The sequence below is a fragment of the Notamacropus eugenii genome, chromosome 1 (genome assembly GCF_028372415.1).
Source record: "Notamacropus eugenii isolate mMacEug1 chromosome 1, mMacEug1.pri_v2, whole genome shotgun sequence".
Lineage (NCBI taxonomy): Eukaryota > Metazoa > Chordata > Mammalia > Diprotodontia > Macropodidae > Notamacropus > Notamacropus eugenii.
This window is the reverse complement of record NC_092872.1, coordinates 16,511,266-16,532,274: the sequence shown is the minus strand read 5'-3', so window position 1 is coordinate 16,532,274 and position 21,009 is coordinate 16,511,266.

Genomic DNA, 21,009 nt, shown 5'->3' with positions numbered 1-21,009 from the left:
TGATAACACTATAAAAACCCACTAGACTTCATTGGTTTGGGGCATGGATGGAATTCAATTCAGGGTCTTGGCAGAGTACTTCCTTCTACCAGGCCCTGAAAGTCTGACCCAGTTCCATCAACGCTGATGGCTGCTTCTTACTGAGAATAGAATTTCCCCTCAGTAAAATCGGTCTGCTTTACTTTCTCTGGTGACTGTTTTGTGTGATCTGTGTTTCCTTGTGCTAAATTTTGCTAACTGAACTTCATTTAACCTGTAATAAAGCACACACCCCTTGAGAAACACTAATCAAGCCCAACAACTTCATTTTGCCGATGAAAATAGATAAAATTTATTTTACCCTTTGAGTACAGACTTCCATTTTTATAGCACTTGAACATTTAGAATTTCTTTCTGCATAATGACTTTGATGCTTTGGCAGTTCAAAGAGTAATTTCTCCATTTTGCAAATGAAGAAACTAAGAATCAGAGATATTAAGTGATTAGTCCAAGCTCACAGAGCAAATAAGCATTTAATCTGGGATTCAATTCCAATGTTTTTTCCATTATTCCATGCTCTATCACTATTAAAATAATACTAAAACTTGTCTGCTGAGAAAGTTCACATAAAAGTCTCATGAGCTTTATAGGAATTGCATTTTATATATTAATTAATTAAGAAATTACTTGGCAAAATATATAGAAAGTGACCTTGGAGCCAGGAATAACTGATTCCAAGTTCTTCTTCTGAACATATAAGTTGTATGACCCTAGGAATATCACAACCTTCCAGTGTCCCTGGAATTTGTAAAAAAAAATATATATATATATATATATGTATGTATGTATGTATGTATGTATGTATGTATGTATGTACAGAGTAAGAATAAGTTATCTATATTGGTAGAAAAAAAAATTCCTTACTGGGAGTTTTCCAAACCAATGGAAATCAGTGCCTTGATATACGCTGCTGCTACTGTTACTCCTCCTCTTTCTAGGACTACCACCACCACCACCATTACTACCACGACTATCACTATCACTTGTTGTTCAGTTGTCTCAGTCATTTCCAACTCTTCCTGATCACATTTGAGGTTTTCCTGGCAAAGATACTGGAGTATCATTTACCTCCCTAGCTCATTTTACAGATGAGTAACTGAGACAAACAGGGTTAAGTGACTTACTCAGGATCACAGAACTAGTAAGTGAGGACAGATTTAACTCAAGAAGATGAGTTTTCCTGACTCCAGACCCAGCACTCTATCCATTGTGCTACTTATCTGCCCCACTACTGTCACTACTACTGTTAATACCATTATTAATACCACCACCATTACCACTACCACCACCACCACCACCACCACCACCACCACTACCACTACTACTACTACTGCTGCTGCTGCTGCTGCTGCTGCTGCTACTACTAGTAGTACCACTACAACTTTCTTGATCCATAGCAACTTGAGGAAAATGTTTTAATAGTTGTTATCATGCCAATTACTTCAAGCTATATGGAATTTTAAAATTATCAAAATATAGAACCCTAACAGATGGGGGGAGAAAATCATGTCAGAACAGGAATATTTATATATCTGTGCATTTATGTGTATTATGTATGAACATGCATATGTATATATACACACATCTATACATGCATATATATTAATATATATGCATGTGAATACTTTTTCTTGTGTGCTACCAGAGTTACATCAAAGGATCTTTTAATGATGAGGGGTTTTTTTAGAAATAAATCGGTCTACAAGCATTTAAGTGTCTACTACATTCCAGGCATTAGACTAAGTTCTAGAGATGTACACAAAGGAAGAGAAAAAGCTTCTCAAGGAGTTCACACTCAAATGGGAAGACAATACGTAAACAAATATGTATGAACAAGAGATATGCTTGATAAAACTGAGATGATCCAGAAAGGGAAGGTGCTAGGAGATTAAAGAAGATCAAGAGAATCTCATTGTAGAAAATGGGTTTTTACTTGACACTTCAAGGAAGCCAGGAGACAAAGATGAGATAAGAAAGAAAATTGTGAACATTGAGTAAAGCCAATGAAAATGTCCAGAGAAGTTCATCAGCACATTATCAAAGACGTTTTGAAAAGTTAAGTACAAAAATATTTATCCACCTATATAATATTTCATAGAACATTAAAACTAAAATATTAATAATGGGATAACAATTCATCTCCAGACCATTTCTATTTAAACTCCATTGAAAGAGTGTTAAAAACTTTCATGACTATAACATGATTATAACTTTCATGGTTATTACAATAATGTGGCTAAATATTAAGAAAAAGGAAACACTGAAAAATATCCCGGAGAACTCAACAAATAAATAGTACTGGATCCAGATTATTGTGACAGTCAAAGTTATTGGTCACAATCAACCAGACATAACATGGATGAAGAAAAAAATTAAAAATGTGTGTACAAAAGGTCACCATTCTAAATGCTCATAATAACTTCCAGTAAACATGAATCAAAAAACTTTTAAAATATTCAGCTAAATATTCAGAATAAATCAAAATCGTGAGGGAATGTCATATATATCATCCTCATCATCCAGTCTGGTACTAGAAGATACCAACAATCCTACAGAAGATGAACTTTTATCCCAAAACATTAATTCTATAACAGAAACCAGCCATTTACTTGCAATGGTTCACTAAACATTATATAGATATATATAGTGAAAAAGAGGTACAAAAATTCAATGAAGAAAATAATTCCATAAATTTGGAATTGAACAAGAGGTAATTAATGACTCCATAAGACTGGAAGAAACAATAAAAGTCAAAAGAACGAAAAAAATAAAAGAAAATGTGAAATACTTCATTGGAAAAGCAACTGACCTGGAAAATAGATCAAGGAGAGATAATCTGAGAATTATTGGACTACCTGGAAGCTATGATCAGAGAAAGAACCTAGACATCATATTTCAATATATTATCAAGGAAAAATGCTTTGCTAACTTAAAACCAGAGGGTAAAATAGAAATTGAAAGAATATACCAAGCACTACTTGAAAGACAGTGCAAAATTAAAGCTCACAGAAATATATACTGAAATTCTAGAACTCCCACGTCAAAAAGAAAATGCTTCAAGCAGCTAGAAAGAAACCATTCAAACAGCATGGAGCCATAATCAAGAATACACAACATTTAGTAACTGGCATATTAAAAGACTAAAGGGCTTTGAATATAGTATTTCAGCAGGCAAAAGAGTAAGAATTATAACCAAGAATAACCTATCCAGAAAAACTAAATATAATCCTTCGAGGTAAAAAAAAATGGATATTTAATGAAATAAAAGGCTTTAAGCATTCTTGTTGAAAAGACCAGAGCTGACTAGAAAATTAGATGTTCAAATACAAAACTCCTGGGAAATACAAAATGTGAACATGAACAGGAAAACATAAGGGGCTCAATAAGGTTAAACTTATTTACATTTCAATATGGGAAGATGACATACATAACTGCTAAAAAAATTTGTAAGTATTAGGGCAGTTTGAAGGATTCTATATAGAAAGCACAGTAATGAGTTGATATGTAAAAAATAAGTGACAAATAAGAAAGAGGAATATCCTGGGAGAGGATAGCAGGGAGAGACAGAATGAGGGAAATTGCCTCACATAAAAAGGTACACAAGGAAAAGCTTGTTCAGTGGCATCTGATGTAGTGGATGGGAGCGTTAACACTTGAACCTCATTCTTATCTAAATTAGTTCAAAGAGGGAAATACACACACACACACACACACACACACACATACACACACACTAAATTGGTTATGGAAATCTATTTTAACCAACAAGAAGGAGAGGACAGATAAAAGACAACAGTGGTCAGAAGCAAAACAGATTTCAGAGTAGGGACAGGATAAAAAGAAAGAAAGAAGGATAAACAGAAGAAAAAAGATGGAGGGAAATTCACAGTTTATAATCATAATTGTGAATGTGAATAGAATGAACTCATCCATAAAACAGAAGCATATAGCAGAATGCATTAGAAACTAGAATGCAACAATGTGTTCTTTACAAGAAATACATTTGAAGTAGAGAGACACACAAAATGTTAAAATAAGAGACTGGAAAGGAATGCATTATGCTTCACCTGAAGCTAAAAAAAGTAGTGATAGCAATCATGATATTAGACAAAGAAAAAGCAAAAACAAACCTAATGAATAGAGATAAGAAGGAAATATGTTTTGCTAAAAGTTGCCATAGACAATAAAGTAATATTGACACTAATATATGCACCAAATGTCATAGCATATAATTAATAAAGGAAAAGCTAAGTGAATAACTATGCTAATAGAAAATCTCAATGTTCCCCTCTCAGACATAGATGACTCTAACCATAAAATAAATAAGGAAATGGTTAATGAGACAGAAAGAATCTAGAAATTAGATATAGCAGATCTCTGGAGAAAACTGAATGGAAATAAAAAGGAAAAAACTTTTTATTTTCTCAGATATACATGGCACCTTCACAAAAACTGACAATGAATTAGAGTATGAAAGCTTCACAACCAAAGGCAGAAAAGTAGAAATATTGAGTAGATACTTTTCAAAGGCTTGAAAGAAGACAAGCTTGTATTCAATAAAGGGCCATGGAAACATAGATTAAAAATTTATTTAAATCTATATATGCTAATCCTAATAATAATAGGGGCAGTTAGGTGGTACAGCGGCTTAACACCAGTCCTGGAGTCAGGAGGACCTAAGTTCAAATCCAGCCAGACACTTAGTAAGTTACTCTTACTAGCTGTATGACCTTGGACAAGTCACCTATCCCTGATTGCCTTGCCAAAAAATAAGGAAACTATGTAATATAATCCTAAAAAATGAGTGGGTCAAAAATCAAATCATAGAAACAATCAATAATTTCATTAAAGAGAAAGACAACAAAGAGAACACATTAAAATTTTGGGTAGCAGTCAAAACTATGATTAGGGTAAATTTTATACCTCTAAATGTGTTTGTCAATAAAACAAAAGAAGAATATCACTTAATTGGAATGCAACAACAACAACAAAAAAAAAAACCTAGAAAAGTACAAAGTAAGAATCCCCAATTAAGCATCAACTGGAAACTCTGAATATCAAATGAGAGACTAATAAAGTTGAAAAGTGAAGAAAAAGAACTACTGAATAAAAGTAGGAGTTGTTTTTCAGAAAAAAGTAGTAAAATAGGTTTTAAAAGATGGTCAATTTGATTTTTTTAAAGAGAGAAGAAAACAAATTGTCAGTATCAATAATAAAAAGAATGAATGTAAAAAAGAGAAAGAAAACTAAAAAAGAAAAGAAAACCAAATTTCCAATATCTATGAATACACCACCAATGAAGAAGAAATTTACACAATTTTTAGAAAGAATTTTGCTCAGTTATGTGCCATTAAAACTGATAATCAAAGTTTAATGAGGCAGCAGCTCTTTCTGGAGCTCTAGACACACAGATTTCTGGGAAATTGAGTGGCTGGCACTAAAACTCCCAACCCAACTGGAAACAGAGAACTACTTTGGCAAAGTGTTCAAAAGTCAAGTAATTATCTGGGGATATTAGCAAAAACAGGAAAACAATCAGACTATAGAATCTTACTTTGGTGAAAAGGAAGATCAAAACATATAACCAGAAAGAGACAACAAAGTCAAATCTCTTACATCCAAAGCCTCCAAGAAAACTATGAATTTGATCTCAGACAATGAAAGTGCGCAAAAAGGATTTTGAAAACCAAGTAAGAGAAGTACAGGAAAAATTGGGAAGAGAAATTAGAGTATGCAAGGAAATCATGAAAAGGAGTCAACTGCTTGCTAAAGGGGACCCAAAACAAACTAAAGAAAATAGCATTTTAAAAAATAGACTGACTCAAATGGCAAAAGAGATCCAAAAAGCCAATGAGAAGAATGCCTTAAAAAGCAGAATTTGTCATGTAGAAAAGGAGGTCCAAAAGCTCACTGAAGAAAATAATTCCTTAAAAATTAGAATGGAACACATTGAAGCTAATGACTTTATGAGAAATTATAAAGCAAAACCAAAAGAATGAAAAAATAGAAGGAAATGTGAAATTTCTCACTGGAAAAATGACTGGAAAATAGATACAGGAGAGATAGCTTAAAAATTATTGGACTGCCTGAAAGCCATAATAAAAAAAGAGCCTAGATATCATCTTTCAGGAAGTTATCAAGCAAAACTGCCTTGATATTCTAGAACCAGAGGGTAAAATAAATATTGAAAGAATCTTCCATTTGCTTCCTGAAAGAAATTCCAAAAGAAAAACTCCTAGGAATATTGTAGCCAAATTCCAGAGCTCCCAAGTCTAGGGGAAAATACTATAAGCAGCCAGAAAGAAACAATTTGGGTATTGTGGATAAGCAATAAGGATAACACAAGATCTAGCAGCTTCTACATTAAAGGATTAGAGAACTTGAAATATGATATTCTAGAGGTCAAAGGAGCTAGAATTAAAGTCAAAATCACCTACTCATCAAAACTGATTATATACTTCAGGGGAGAAAATGGTCATTCAATGAAATAGAGGACTTGCAAGCATTCTTGATGAAAAGATCAGAGCTGAGTAGAAAATTTGACTTTCAAATACAAGAATCATGAGAAACATGAAAAGGTAAACAAGAAAGAGAAATTATAAGGGACTTACTAAAATTGAACTGTTTACATTCCTACATGGAAAAATAATATTTGTAACCATTGAGACTTTTCTCAGTACCAGGGTACTTGGAGGGAATATCTGTGTGTATATATATATATGTGTGTGTGTGTGTGTGTGTGTGTGTGTGTATGTGTGTGTGTGCATGTATGCATTACGTATATATATATGTGTGTGTGTGTGTGTGTGTATGTATATGTATTATGAATATAGACAGAGGTCATAGAGTGAGTTGAATAAGAAGGGATGATATCCGAAAAAATAAAATTAAAGGGTGAGAGTGGAATATATTGGGAGAAGGAGAAAGGGAGAAATAGAATGGGATAAATTATCTCACAAAAGAGGCAAAAAGGAGTTTTTTTTAACAGAGGAGAAGAGGGGGGAGATAAGAAGGAAAGAGTGAACCTTACTTTCATCACACTTAGCTTAAGGGGGGAATAACGTGCACACTCAATTTGGTATGAAAATCTATCTTACACTACAGGAAAGTGGGGAAGAAGGGGATAAGCAGGGTTGGGGGATGATAAAATGGAGGGCAAATGGGAAGAGGGGGTAATTAGAAGCAAACACTTTTGAGGAGGGCATGGAATCAAAAGATTCCAATAAATGGGAGAAAGGATAGGATGGAGGGAAATATAGTTAGTCTTTCTCAACAAGACTGTTATGGAAGTGTTTTACATGATTACACATGTATAAACTATACTGAATTTCTTGCTTTCTCAATGAGCATGGGTGGGGAGGGAGGAAGGGAGACAAATTGGAACTCAAAGTTTTAAAAATGTGTGTTAAAAATTGTTTTCGCATGCAACTGGAGAAAAGACATATGGGTAATGGGCTATAGAAATCTACTGTGTCCTACAAGAAAACAGAGGCGAATAGGATAAGAGAAGGGACTGGTGTGATAGAAGGGAGGACAGTATAGGGGAAGGTGTAATCAGAATGCATGCTGTCAGGGCGGGCAGAGGAGAGAGATGGGAAAAAATTTAGATCTCAAAATCCTGTGGAAGTGGATGTTGAAAACCAAAAATAAGTAAATTCATAGATATATACACACATATATATGTACAATATGTGTGTGTACATATAATACACAATATAATTGGGTCCCTAACTTCCAAGACAAACACAGAGACCATATAAATATAAAGATCTTCAACTGGAGAAATAGTCATTGCTCATGGGTAGGCTATACTAATATATTAGAATGACAATTCCACCTAAATTAATTTACTTGTTCAGTATAATACTAAACTACCAGAGAATTTTTATAGAGCTACACAAAATAATAATAAAATTATGTAGAGAACAAATGGTCAAAAATATCAATGGAATAAAAAAATGTGAAGGAATGCCTAGTAGTATCACATTTCAAACTATATTAGAAAGATGTAATCATGAAAATAATCCAGTACTGGCTAAGAAACTGAATAATTTCTCAGTGAAATATATTAGGTCCACAGTACACAGCAGGAAATAACTATAATAATCTAGTGTTTGTTAAATCCAGAGACCCAAGTTTTGGGGTAAAAACTTACCATTTGACAAGATTTCTGGGAAAACAGTTTCGAAGAGACTATGAATAAGCCAGCATCTCACATCATGTACCACAATAAGGTCAAAATGGACAAATACTTTAAATACAAAATATGATAGCATAAGGAAATTAGGCAAGCATGGAAAAAATATACCTTTAAACTCTATGGATAATGAGAAAAGTTATAACTAAACAAAATATAGAGTGAAATATGGCAAATAAAAGGGTATTTTTGATTACATGAAATTTAATGAGTTTTGCACAAAGAAAAATAATGCAGTCAAAATTAGAAAGAAAATAGAAAAGGGAGGAGATGGTTCTACAGAAAATTTTGCTAAAAAAGGCCTCATTTATCACCTCTATATACGGGATGGAACCAAATTTATAAAAATAAGAGCAATTCTCCAATTGATAAATGGTCAAAGGATATGAACAGAAATTTTTCAGAAGTCAAAACTAGCAATAGTCACATTAAAAATTATTCTAAATCACTATGCAAATTAAAATAACTCCAAGGTAGCATTGCAAACCTATCAGATTGGCTAATATGACAGAAAAGGAATGGGACAAATATTGTACGGTATGTGGAAAAATTCGGACACTACTGTATTACTCACAATTGTGAACTGGTCCAACTATTCAGGTAAACAATTTGGAGCTGTGTCCACAGGGTGATCAAAATGTGAATACCCTTTTGTTCCAGCAGTACCACTCCTTGATCTGTATGCCAAAAAAGATCAAAGAAAAGGGGAAGGATCTATGTATACAAAAATATTTATAGCACTTCTTTTTGTGGTGACAAAGAATTGAAAATTAAACAGATGCCCATAGATTGCAGAATTGCTGAACAAGTTGTGATATATGAATTTAACGGAAAACTACTGTGCTATAAGAAATGATGAGGACAGTTAAAAGAAACTGGGAAGATTTATATGAACTTGTGCATACTGAAGTGAACAGAGCAAGGAGAACCTAGTACATGTAACAGCAATCTTATAATAAAGACCCACTATGAAACTTAGCTACAATTATCAAGAAAATGATATGGCAATTCCAAAAGACCCATGATGGAAAATATTATCCATATCCAGAGTGAGAAGTGATGAACTCAGAATGCAGATCCTTTTTAAACTTTCTTTTATTTTTCTTATTTTGTATGCATATGTATTTTCTTTTGCAACATATCTAATATGGAAAAATGTTTTCATGATTTCACACATATAATTGATATCATTTTGCTTGCCTTCTCAGTGCATGGGGGAAGGTTTAACGGAGGGATAGTATTTGAAAAATTTTCAAAGATTTTCAACAATTAATGTTAAAAATTACATGTAATTGAATAATTTTCAAAGAACTTAAATTGTACAAATAGTAGGATATTGACATACTCAATAATTATTTTGATCCAAACTCTGTAAAAAGAATCTAATATTGCTTTAAAATTATGTTTCTTTGTTCTATAAACGTTTTAAAAGTAAACTACCCATTTCCACTCGGGCTCTTAACCTCTGTCTAGATTCCTGGATTTGCATTTCATAGTTCCCACATCTATTTGTTCTACTTTTCGCTTTCCAACACTTCTTGTTTTGTCCAAATATCTGTTTCTATATGCCTTACACTAAAAGTGTCAGAAAGACACCCAGCCCGGCTCACAACACACCCTGGTGCTGCCAGAACAAAATTAAAATGCAATTGGGAGGTATTTAAGAAAATGAAGAAAAAATACAACAGACTGTAGACACCGTTAATGTCTGGTGTTCTTAGTCAATATGCTAGCCACACTGATCCTGAGGTATGGGTTAGTGACTCTCATTTCTCTTTGAATCTGACAGCACTGCTTTACATCAACACAGGCCGAGAAATCTGAGAATTTTATAGATACAATGAAGTAAAAGTGATTGTTATACTAATAAATGCAAAGGGCAAGACATATTTTCCTTCCACTTTTGAGCTCAAAGATATAAAACGCAGTAATAATAACTCATTTATGGAGTGTTTTAAGGCTTGGAAAGAACTTTACATAAGTTACTCATTTTATGTAAGAATTTTGTCCTGTAGCTACCAGTATCTAAAATTTTACCTTGTCTAATATTCATGTTTTTGGTCCTTGATCCCATACTGTCAAATTTTAGAAATATGTGGGGAATAGTTTAATATGTTATAAGTATACTTTTACTAAAAATGAAATAACACAAAAATAAAAAAATAAAGAGAAGCCACAGTCCATGGAGCATTGACCTTCCAAGTTAAGAAAACCATGGTTCACATCACACAAGATGTTTACTAACTGCATGACCTTAGGCAAATCTCTGACCCTCTATTGCTTTACATATAAGATAAAGATTTTGATTCTCATAACATCGATCACAAATGAATGCTGTAAGACTCAAAGGTAAATTGCCATAAAAACATGCAATTAAGAAGAAATGAGTTTTTATTTGGTTAATCTAAAAGTTGTTCTGCATGACACAGTTAATCTTTGAGAAGGAGCTGGCCCCTTTACGACATCGGTTCTGAAATAAAGGGCTGCAAGATGGCTCAGTGGATAGAGTGCTGGTCCTGGAGTAAGGAAGACCTAAGTTTAAATCCAGCCTCAAACACATTAGTTGTATGATGAGCTTGGGCAACTCATTTAAACCTGTTTAACTCAGTTTCTTATTCTGTAAAATGAGCTGGAGAAGGAATGGCAAATCACTCCGATATCTTTGCAAAGAAAACCTCAAATGAAGTCACAAAGAGTCAGACATCACTGATACACCTGAACAATAGCAGATATGAAATAAAGGCAGTCAATTATTCACACACCAAGACTCTGTTAAGTAGGTTAGAAGGAGCTGAGTTCCATTAGGGCAATTCCATTAAGTATATTGCCCATTAATACTAGCTCAGTAACTAATAAGGAATTGAAAGAAGGTGGAAAAAAGAACCTTTAGTATGGGGGTACCCAGAAGGACAGTAGAAACTGCTTAGATTGGGATAGAACAGTGGGATAGCTAGGAGTCTTTGAGACTTCTGTGTTGATAGAGTAGTACAGGGGTGATAAAGAGTCAATTATCACCCATAGCAGAATTTGAGCTGAAACAAATGGGGCAATAAGCAGTGATTAAACAAGTCATTAGTAAGAGAAACAAAGAGCTGATAAAACTTGTTAGAGATTAAGTACTCAATGTGTACTTAGAGATTTGTTTGTTTTTTGTTCCTGTAACTGGGATATTTTACTCTGGAGAAAGAAAAGATAATCATTATTTTTCTAGTCTTTTAATCTTTTAATACATGCTTATTTATGGAGAGAGAGGGAGAGAGACAGACAGACAGACAGAGAGAAAGAGAGAGAGGAAGAGAGAGAGAGGAAGAGAGAGAGAGAGAGAGAGAGAGAGAGAGAGAGAGAGAGAGAGAGAGAGAGATCTTGCTGGCGTACTTTCACATAAATATGGATTCTTTAGAGTCAAGAAAAACAATATACACATAAATCCTGCCTCTGTCACACTTGTGTGATCATGGAAACTATGCTTAACCTACTAGAATTCTGGATAATGCCCTAAAACTTAAATGACTGAGGAGGTGCTGATATGATCAGTTGAGGAGCTGTACTACACTGAGTTCCCTTAGCCACCCCCCCTCCTTAAATTGCAGGTCTATTCTTATCCCCTGCCTTCCCCTAAAAGTATACAAAGCTATTTGGAGTCATGAATGAGCCCTTCTTAGGCATATTAGGATATACATGCACTGTTTCATTTTTGTCTTTTGCAACACTGTAGATGATTAATAAGTGCTCATGAACTGATTGATTGATCTTACTCCTCTAGGGATGCATGTTATGTTGATGGAATACATGTTCAAAATATAAGCTAGTTATCACATTGCTCCTAATTACAAAGTTTGGGCTGTCACTCTTTACGTCTGAGTCACATACCTACTTGGAAATTATTTTGGCCCAAAGTCTGAGATATTCATCTATGCCTACTTTTTACCAGGCTGCTTTCCAGCTTTCCCAAAAGTATTATTTTTAATTATAAGTTATTGCCCCCATTGTTAGGACCTTTATCTTTATCAAATATTAGGCTACTGTGCTCTTTGTTTCTAAATTTGTAGATTAGACCTTTGATCATCTCCTCTATTTCTTCAGCAGGACCAAATAGTTTTCATGATAACTGCTTTGTAATATAGTTTGAGATATGGTAATGCTAGCCAATTTCCTTCTTTCAGTTTTTTTTTTATCAATTCCTTTAAGATTCTTAACTTTTTTTCTCTAGATGAATTTTGTTATTATTTTTCTAGTTCTATAGTTCTACCTCTATATAGTTCTAGTTCTATAAGTAATATTTTGGTAGTTCAATTAGTATGCCACTAAACAAGCAATTTAGATAAGATTGTTATCTTTATCTTATTGGCCTACTCATGAGTAATTAATATTTCTCCAGTTATTTAGATCTGTCTTTATTTGTGTCATGTATTTTGTATTTGTGTATATATGTATATATATATGTATATATATATGTATATATATATGTATATATATATACATATATATATATGTCCTGTATGTATCTTAGACTACACATTCCCAAATGTTTTAGTCTTAATTTTTTTATTTTAAATAGAATTTTTCTTTCTAGCCTCTACCTGTTAGATTTTGTTGTTAATGTCTAAAAATGTTGATTATTTATATGGGTTTTTATTTTCTTTCAACTTTGTTGAAGTTTTGTTTCAATTATCTTTTTTTAATTTAACTCTCTGAAGTTCTTAAAGTCAACTATAATTTCATCTGAAAAAAAAGAACAACGTTGGTTTCTCTTAATATGCACATTCACTCAATTTCTTTTTCTTGCTTAGTTGTTGATTAGTAATGGTGACAATAGACATCTTTGTTTTACTCCTGATCTTACTGAATAGGTCTCTAGGTTTTTTGTTTGTTTGTTTTTTGTTTTAGGTAGATACCTATTATATTTATTATATTATTTTATTATTATTTATTTATTATATCATTATATTAAGGAATTTATTATATTAAGGAAATGCCTGAATATTTTTATAGACACTATTAAATTTTAAACTTAACAATTCATATAAACATAAGACAAAGGCAATAACGATGAATACAACATAAGCATTCAAAGTGATCAAATATATGGATAATCAATGAACCTTAGTGGCAACTAAAACCTAGTTTATGTTCTTCTTCAAATATACTGAGCATCCTGTGGGGAAAGTGAGCCTACACTTAAATAAGTCTGGGATAGAGACATATGAGTAAGGAAAACTCCTGTATTTAGAATAATTAATAAATCTGGATCTCCTAGAAATATGTGTACCCTAGCAAGTCTCTATTCTGCTAACTACATTCCTTCAGCTATTTCTTACCACTTTCCTTTTAAACAAATATGCTTCTACTCTTGAACTGATAGAGTTCAATGATTCTGTCATGTCTGACTCTTTGTGTCCCCATAGAGCATAATAGACATGACATAATAGATCATACTGTCCATAGCTTTTTCCTGGAAAAGATATTGGAATGGTTTGCCATTTCCTTCTCCAGGAGGCACTGTCAAGCTCTTTTAGCTCATATTTATCCTTAATGAGGTTGTTGAGAAAGTATTATGCTGTAGTGCTAAATGGTAATTTCAGCCAAAAAATTGCAAATCCCACTAAGGTGGGTCCCTCTGAGCAATACAAACAGGCTCAATCAGCTCTTCATTGATCAAGAGTCTGTGGTATCCAATCAGCTGTCAGCCAGCCAATTCAATATCACTTCAGCTTCAAAGTCTGTTGTTCTCCTTTCTGCTTTTCCCTCTGCAGCCACATAGAGCAGCAGAGAATAAGTCATCTATGAGATGTGACATTCTCGCACTGTAGAATGTGCTAAAGAATACTTCATTTGTCTTCCAATAAGATTCAGCCTTTCTCCAGCAAATCAGGAAGGAGAAGCTGAAACTTCCTTGGCAGCTTACTCTCTTGCTACCATCTCTTTTACAAAGCACTGTTAGAGCCCACTTACAACTTTCTCTCGAGTTCTCTGTCCTACCTAGCTAAGTTCCTTATCATTTTCAAAGGGTCCAAACAATATCTCCTTGTAGTCAGTAACTCACTTCTTACTTATATAGTAAAAACTCATGAACTCTATTTTTCTGTCAGTTATAAAACCAACATTTTTTAACAATCATCTTATAACCTCCAAATAGTTATATGATTTATCATTTTCTGAGTTTTATCTCTTGAAAAGTTACATGCAAATGATCAGAGGAAACACAATACCCCATAGTCCTTAGTCATATTTATTATTTTAACCTAATCCTCTTAATATTCTGTGTATCTGAAAATTGTGCTTATTTTCATTTTATTTTTTAGTATACAAAATGTTATATTTTTCTCTTTTCAATTGTACATCAAGGCATCATCAATCTATACCATGATAAAATCCTCTTTATTTATGTGAATATCCATTTTCTTTCCCCTTTGGTAACCAAACCACTCATGTCAATTATCTAAATATGTACTTTTTTACATATGAATTTTAGCAGGTTTTTCAAAAAATTGTTTTTCTGTCCATTTCAGCCACTAAGCTGAATACCTATGAAATAAGTATTACATTATATTCTTCACAAGTTATTTTCCTTACTGATATAAAAATACTTTTTCTGCCATTTTCAGGAACAAAACTGTTCATATATTAAATATGGGGGTGGGGGGCCAAGTCAAGATGGTGGAGTAGAAAGATGCATATACTCTAGTTCTTCCACACGACCCATAAAAATACCTGTGAAAAATGACTCTAAACAAATTCCAGAGCAGCAGAAGCCACAAAACAACAGAATGAAAGAGATTTCCAGCCCAAGGAAGGCTGGAAAGCCAACAGGAAAGGTCTATCACACAGGGTGCTGAACGAAGGGCAGTCCATGGAGTCCAGACCAGTTTTGGCCACAGCACTACCAGGAACAAGACCAGAGGAGGCCTTGGAGGCAGAACCTCTGGCACTAGCTCTGGTTCTCTGATCCCTCAGTCCACAAAGGCCAAAAACAGCTTCAAAGATCAGTAAGAAACCTTTTTCACCTGGGTGAGAAGGAAGTAGGGTCCTCTGATAGCCCTGGCCCCAGGTGATGGTGGCTAATGCAGCAGCAGCAGCATCCATTTTTGGAGCTCTCAGGCTAAAGACCCTGGGGGAATTGAGCTGCTGATCTGAATCTCACCTCTGAGTGGAGGACCTGGGATGAGGAAGAGTGCTGGCTCACATGGTGGAGCTGGTGGAGGCTCTGGAAAAGGAATTCTACTTGCAGATCCTGGACAGAAAAGCTTTGGTAACTCCCAGACCAGAGTGCAGGCCAGGAGAGGAATAGCTCCTCTCCCTTAATTGTGCCACCTCAGAGGAAATGAGAACTTATAGGTCCCCAGAGTATGCCCTGCTCTTGACAAAAGACTCAAAAGTCAAGTAACTGGCTGGGGAAATGCCCCCAAAAAGGGGAAAAAATAAAACTGTAGAAGACTGCTTTCTTGGTGAGCAGGGATTTTCTTTCATCCTTCAGGATGAGGAAGAATAATACTTACCATCAGAGGAAGACCTAAAAGTCAAGACTTCTACTTCCAAAACTTCAAATGGTCTCATGCCATGGAAGAGCTCAAAAGGGATGTTGAAAAGCAAGTAAGAGAAGTGGAGGCAAAACTGGGAAGAGAAATGGGAGTGATGCAAGAAAATCATGAAAAGTGAGTCAACAGCTTACTAAATGAGACGCAAAAAAAAAAAAAAAAACCGCTGAAGAAAATAACACTTTTAAAAATAGGCTAACTCAATTGGCAAAAGAGATTCAAAAAGCCAATGAGGAAAAGAATGTTTTAAAAAGCAGAATTAGTCAAATGGAAAAGTTCAAAAGCTCACTGAAGAAAATAGTTCTTTAAAAATCAGAATGGAGCAGATGGAGGCTAATGGCTTTTAATTACAAAACAAAATCAAAGGAATGAAAAATGGAAAATAATGTGAAATATCTTGTTAGAAAAACAACTGACCTGGAAAATAGATCCAGGAGAGACAATTTAAAAATTATGGGACTACCTGAAAGCCATGATCAAGAAAAGAGCCTAGACATCATCTTTCATGAAATTACCAAGGAAAACTGCCCTGATATTCTAAAACCAGAGGGCAAAATAGATATTGAAAGAATCCACTGCTCACCTCTTGAAAGGGACCCAAAAAGGGAAGCTCCTAGGAATATTGTAGTCAAATGCCAGAGTTCCCAGGTCAAGGAGAAATTATGGCAAGCAGGTAGAAAGAAACAATTCAAGTATTGTGGGAAATACAATCAGGATAACACAAGATCAAGCAGCTTCTACATTAAGGGATCAAATGGCTTGGAACAGGATATTCCAGAAGTCAAAGGAACTAGGATTAAAACACAGAATTATCTAGCAAGCTATAATACTTCAGGGAAAAAAGTTGTCATTCAATGAAATAGAGGACTTTCAATCATTCTTGATGAAAAGACCAAAGCTGAAAAGAAAATTTGGCTTTCAAATGCAAGAATCAAGAGAAGCATGAAAAGGTAAATAGGAAAGAGAAATCATAAGGGACTTACTAAAGTTGAACTGTTTACATTCCTACATGGAAAGAGAATATTTTTAACTCTTGAAATTTTTCTCAGTATCTGAGTAGTTGGAGGGATTACACACAGATATATATAGATATAGATATAGATATAGATATAGATATACACATATATATGTATACACACACACATATATATGTATACACATACATACACACATATATATATACAGAGATCATAGAGTGAGTTGAAAAGGAAAGGATGATATCTAAAAAATAAAATTAAAGGGTGAGAGAGGAATATATTGAGGAGAAAGGAAGAAATGGAATGGGGCAGATTATCTCTCACAAAAGAGGCAAGAAAAAAGCTTTAGCAATGGAGGAGAAAAGGGAGGAGGTGAGAGGGTAAAAGTGAAGCTTACTCTTATCACATTTGGCCTAAGGAAGGAATAATATGTACAGTCAATTTGGTATGAGTATCTATTTTACACTACAAGAAAGTAGGGGAGAAGGGGATAAGTGAAGTGTGTGTAGGGGATGATAGAAGAGAGGGCAAATGGGAGGAGGAAGTAGTTAGAAGTAAACAATTTTGGGGAGGGACAAGGTCGAAAGAGAGAATAGAATAAATGGAGGAGGCAGGATAGGATGGAGAGAAATACAGTTAATCATTCACAACATGACTTTTATGGAAGTTTTTTCCATGACTAAACATGTAAACTATATTGAATTGCTTGCCTTCTCAGTAGGGATGAGTGGGGTGGGAGGAAGGAAGAGAAAGTGAAACTCAAAGTTTTAAGAACAAATGTTGAGAATTGTTTTTGCATACAACTGGGAAATAAGAAATATAGGTAACGGGGTATAGAAATTTTCTTGCCCTACAAGACAAAAGAGAAGATGGGGATAAGAGAAGGGAAGGACGTGATAGAAGGGAGGGCAGATTGGGGAAAGGGGCAATCAGAATGCACAGCGTTTTGGGATGGGGGGAGAGATGGGGAGAAAATTTGGAAATTTTGTGAAAATGAATGTTGAAAACTAGGAATAAATAAACATTTTAAAAAAGACTGAAAAAGTGTGGGGGTACCTTACACCACTCAAAACAGGAGGTGAGTATATCATGGATAAAGAATATGTATCATTAATTAAGAAAATGAAAATTCACAAACGAAATTGTCCCTATGAACCCAAAGCACCTATTAACCACTTTTTTCTGGAGCTAACTGAAACAAAGGGGAGAGAGAAGAGGAAGAAATGGGAGCATACTTTTCACTACTAGAGGAAGACTGGTATTCAGACATGTCAAAATTCACAACAAAAAAATGATCAAAGAAAAATAAACCTCCAAGCAAAACCCATTTAAGAATGCACACTGATGAGGTGGCCTTTTCCCTATTTTTGCTTATTTTAAACCTATACTTCCAATTCAATTCCCTTGGGAATCCTTGGATGTTGATAACACTGTTGATAACATACGTTGGCCCTGGATTGGGTTCCCAACTCTTTATTAAAGGAATTTCATTAGCTTGACTGCTTTTTCAATTATATCTCTCCTGCTTTGTTGCTTCTTAGCATACCCATGAAATTTATTTCAATGACATGCTAATAACAGTTTCTGGAATTGTACCAATGACTTCACCAGACAGTAGCAGAATAGACTAGAGTTGTATAAGAATGTTTCCCTTTCTATTTTTTTGATTAAAGTAATTTATTTCTTTTCAGTATTCAAGAATCACTTCCATGTATCTTAGATTTTTTTCCCCTCCCTTCTCCCCATTCACCCCTCCCTCCTCACTCTCTCCATGAGATGGCATACAATCTTATATAGGTTCCACACATACATTCCTTAAATACATGTTGCATAGAAGAATTAAAGTGAATGGAATAAACCATAAAACAAAACAAAACATAATACAAAAGAAAATGGTCTGCTTCTATCTGTAATCCAGTTCCATAGTTCTTTCTCTGGATGGGGAAGGGATTTTGCCTTGAGTCATTTGGAAATTATTTATGTCCTTGCATTGCAATGAAGTACTAAGTCTACCAGAAAAATTCCTTACACATTGTGGTTGTTGCTGAGTACAAAGTTCTCCTGGTTCTGCTCCTTTCACTCAGCATCAGTTCATATAAGTCATTCCAGGCATCTCTGAAGTCTTCCTGTTCGTCAATTCTTATAGCACAATAGTAATCCATTACATTCATATATCACAACTTGTTCGGGCATTCCTCAATTGATGGGTTATCCCCTTGATTTCCAGATTTTGGTCACTACAGAGAGAGCAGCTATAAATATTTTTGTACATGCGGGACTGTTTCCCTTTTCTATGATGTCTTTGTGACAGAGGCCCAGAGGCAATATTATTGGGTCAAATGGTATGCACATTTTTGTACTCCTTTGAGCATAGATCCAAATTACTCTCCAGAATGGGTGAATCAACTCACAGCTCCACCAACAATGAATTAGTGTTCCAGCTCTCCCACAAATTCCCCAATAATGATTATCTTCCTGTTTGTCATGTTATCCAATCTAATAGGCATGATGTGGTACCTCAGAGTTGTTTTGATTTGCATTTCGGTAATCAATAGTGATTTAGAGCATTTTTTCATATGATGATAGATAGCATTAATTTCTTCCTCTGAAAATTCCCTATTCATATCTTTGGACCATTTATCAATTGGGAAATTCTTGTACATTTGACTCAATTTTCTATATACATATTGGAAATAAGGCCTTTATCACAGACACTAGTTGCAAAAATTTCCAGTTTTATGCTTCCTTCCTAATCTTGGTTGCATTGGGTTTGTTTTTGTAAAAACTTTTCAATTTAATGTAATCAAAATAATCCATTTTGCAATTCCTGATCTTCTCTATCTCTTATTTGGTCAAAAATTTCTCCATTCTCCATAAATATAACAAATGCACTATTCCTTGCTCCACTACTTTGTTTATAGAATCAATCTTTATACCTAAATCATGTATTCATTTGAACTTTATTCTTGTGTATGGTGACAGGCATTGGTCTATGCCCAGTTTCCACCTCACTGTTATCCAGTTTTCCAAGCAATTTTTATCAATGAGTGAGTTCTTATCCCAGGAGCTGGGGTCCTCGGGTTTCTCAAACAGTAGATTGCTATATTCATTGACTACTGTGTCTTGAGTACTTAACCTATTCCAGTAGCCTACCCCACTGTCTCTTAGAAAGTACCAATTTTGATGATTTCTGCTTTATAACACAGTTTGAGATCTGTTAGGCCTAGGCCACCTGCCCTAGCATTTCTTTTCATTAGTTCCCTTGATATTCTGGACATTTTGTCCTTCCAGATGAATTTTCATATTATTTTTTTCTAGCTCTAGAAAAAAATTATCTGGTAGTTTCATTGGTGTGGCATTGAATAAGTAAATTAATTTGAGTAAAATTGTCATTTTTATTATATTAACTTAGCCTAGCCATGAGCAACATATGTTTTTCCACTTACTTAGATCTAACTTTATTTGTGCAAAAATTGTTTTGTAATTATGGTCATATAGTCCCTGGGTTTGTTTTGGCAGGTAAACTCCCAAATATTTTATAGTGTCTACCATAGCTTTAAGTGGGATTTGTCTTTCTATCTCTTGCTGTTGGACTTTGTTAGTAATATATAGAAATGCAGAATACTTGTGTGGGTTTATTTTGTAACCTGCAACTTTGTCAAAGTTGTTTATTATTTCAAGGAGTTTTTTACTTGATTCTCTGAGATTCTCTAAGTATATCATTATATCATCTGCAAAGAGAGATAACTTAATTTCTTCTTTGCATATTCTAATTCCTTCAATTTCTTTTTCTTCTCTTCTCACTACAGCTAGCATTTCTAGTACCACATTGAATAACAGTGGTGATAATGGACATTCTTGTTTCACCCCTCATCTTATTGGAAACACATCTAGCTTATCCCCATTGCATATAATGCTTGCTGAAGGTTTTATGTAGATATTGCTTATTATTTTATGGAAAGTCCCATTTATTCCTATGCTCTCCAGTGTTTTCAATAGGAATGTTTGTTGTCATTCATCAAAAACTTTTTCTGCATTGATTGAGATAATCATGTGGTTTCTGTTAGTATTGTTATTATGATAAATAGTGCTAATACTTTTCTGAATATTCAACCAGCCCTACATTCCTGGTATAAATCCTACCTGATCATAATGTTTTATTCTCTGATAAGTTTCTGTATTCTTTTTGCTAACATCTTATTTAAAATTTTTGCATCTATATTCATTAGAAAAATTGGTCTATAATTTTCTTTTTCTGTTT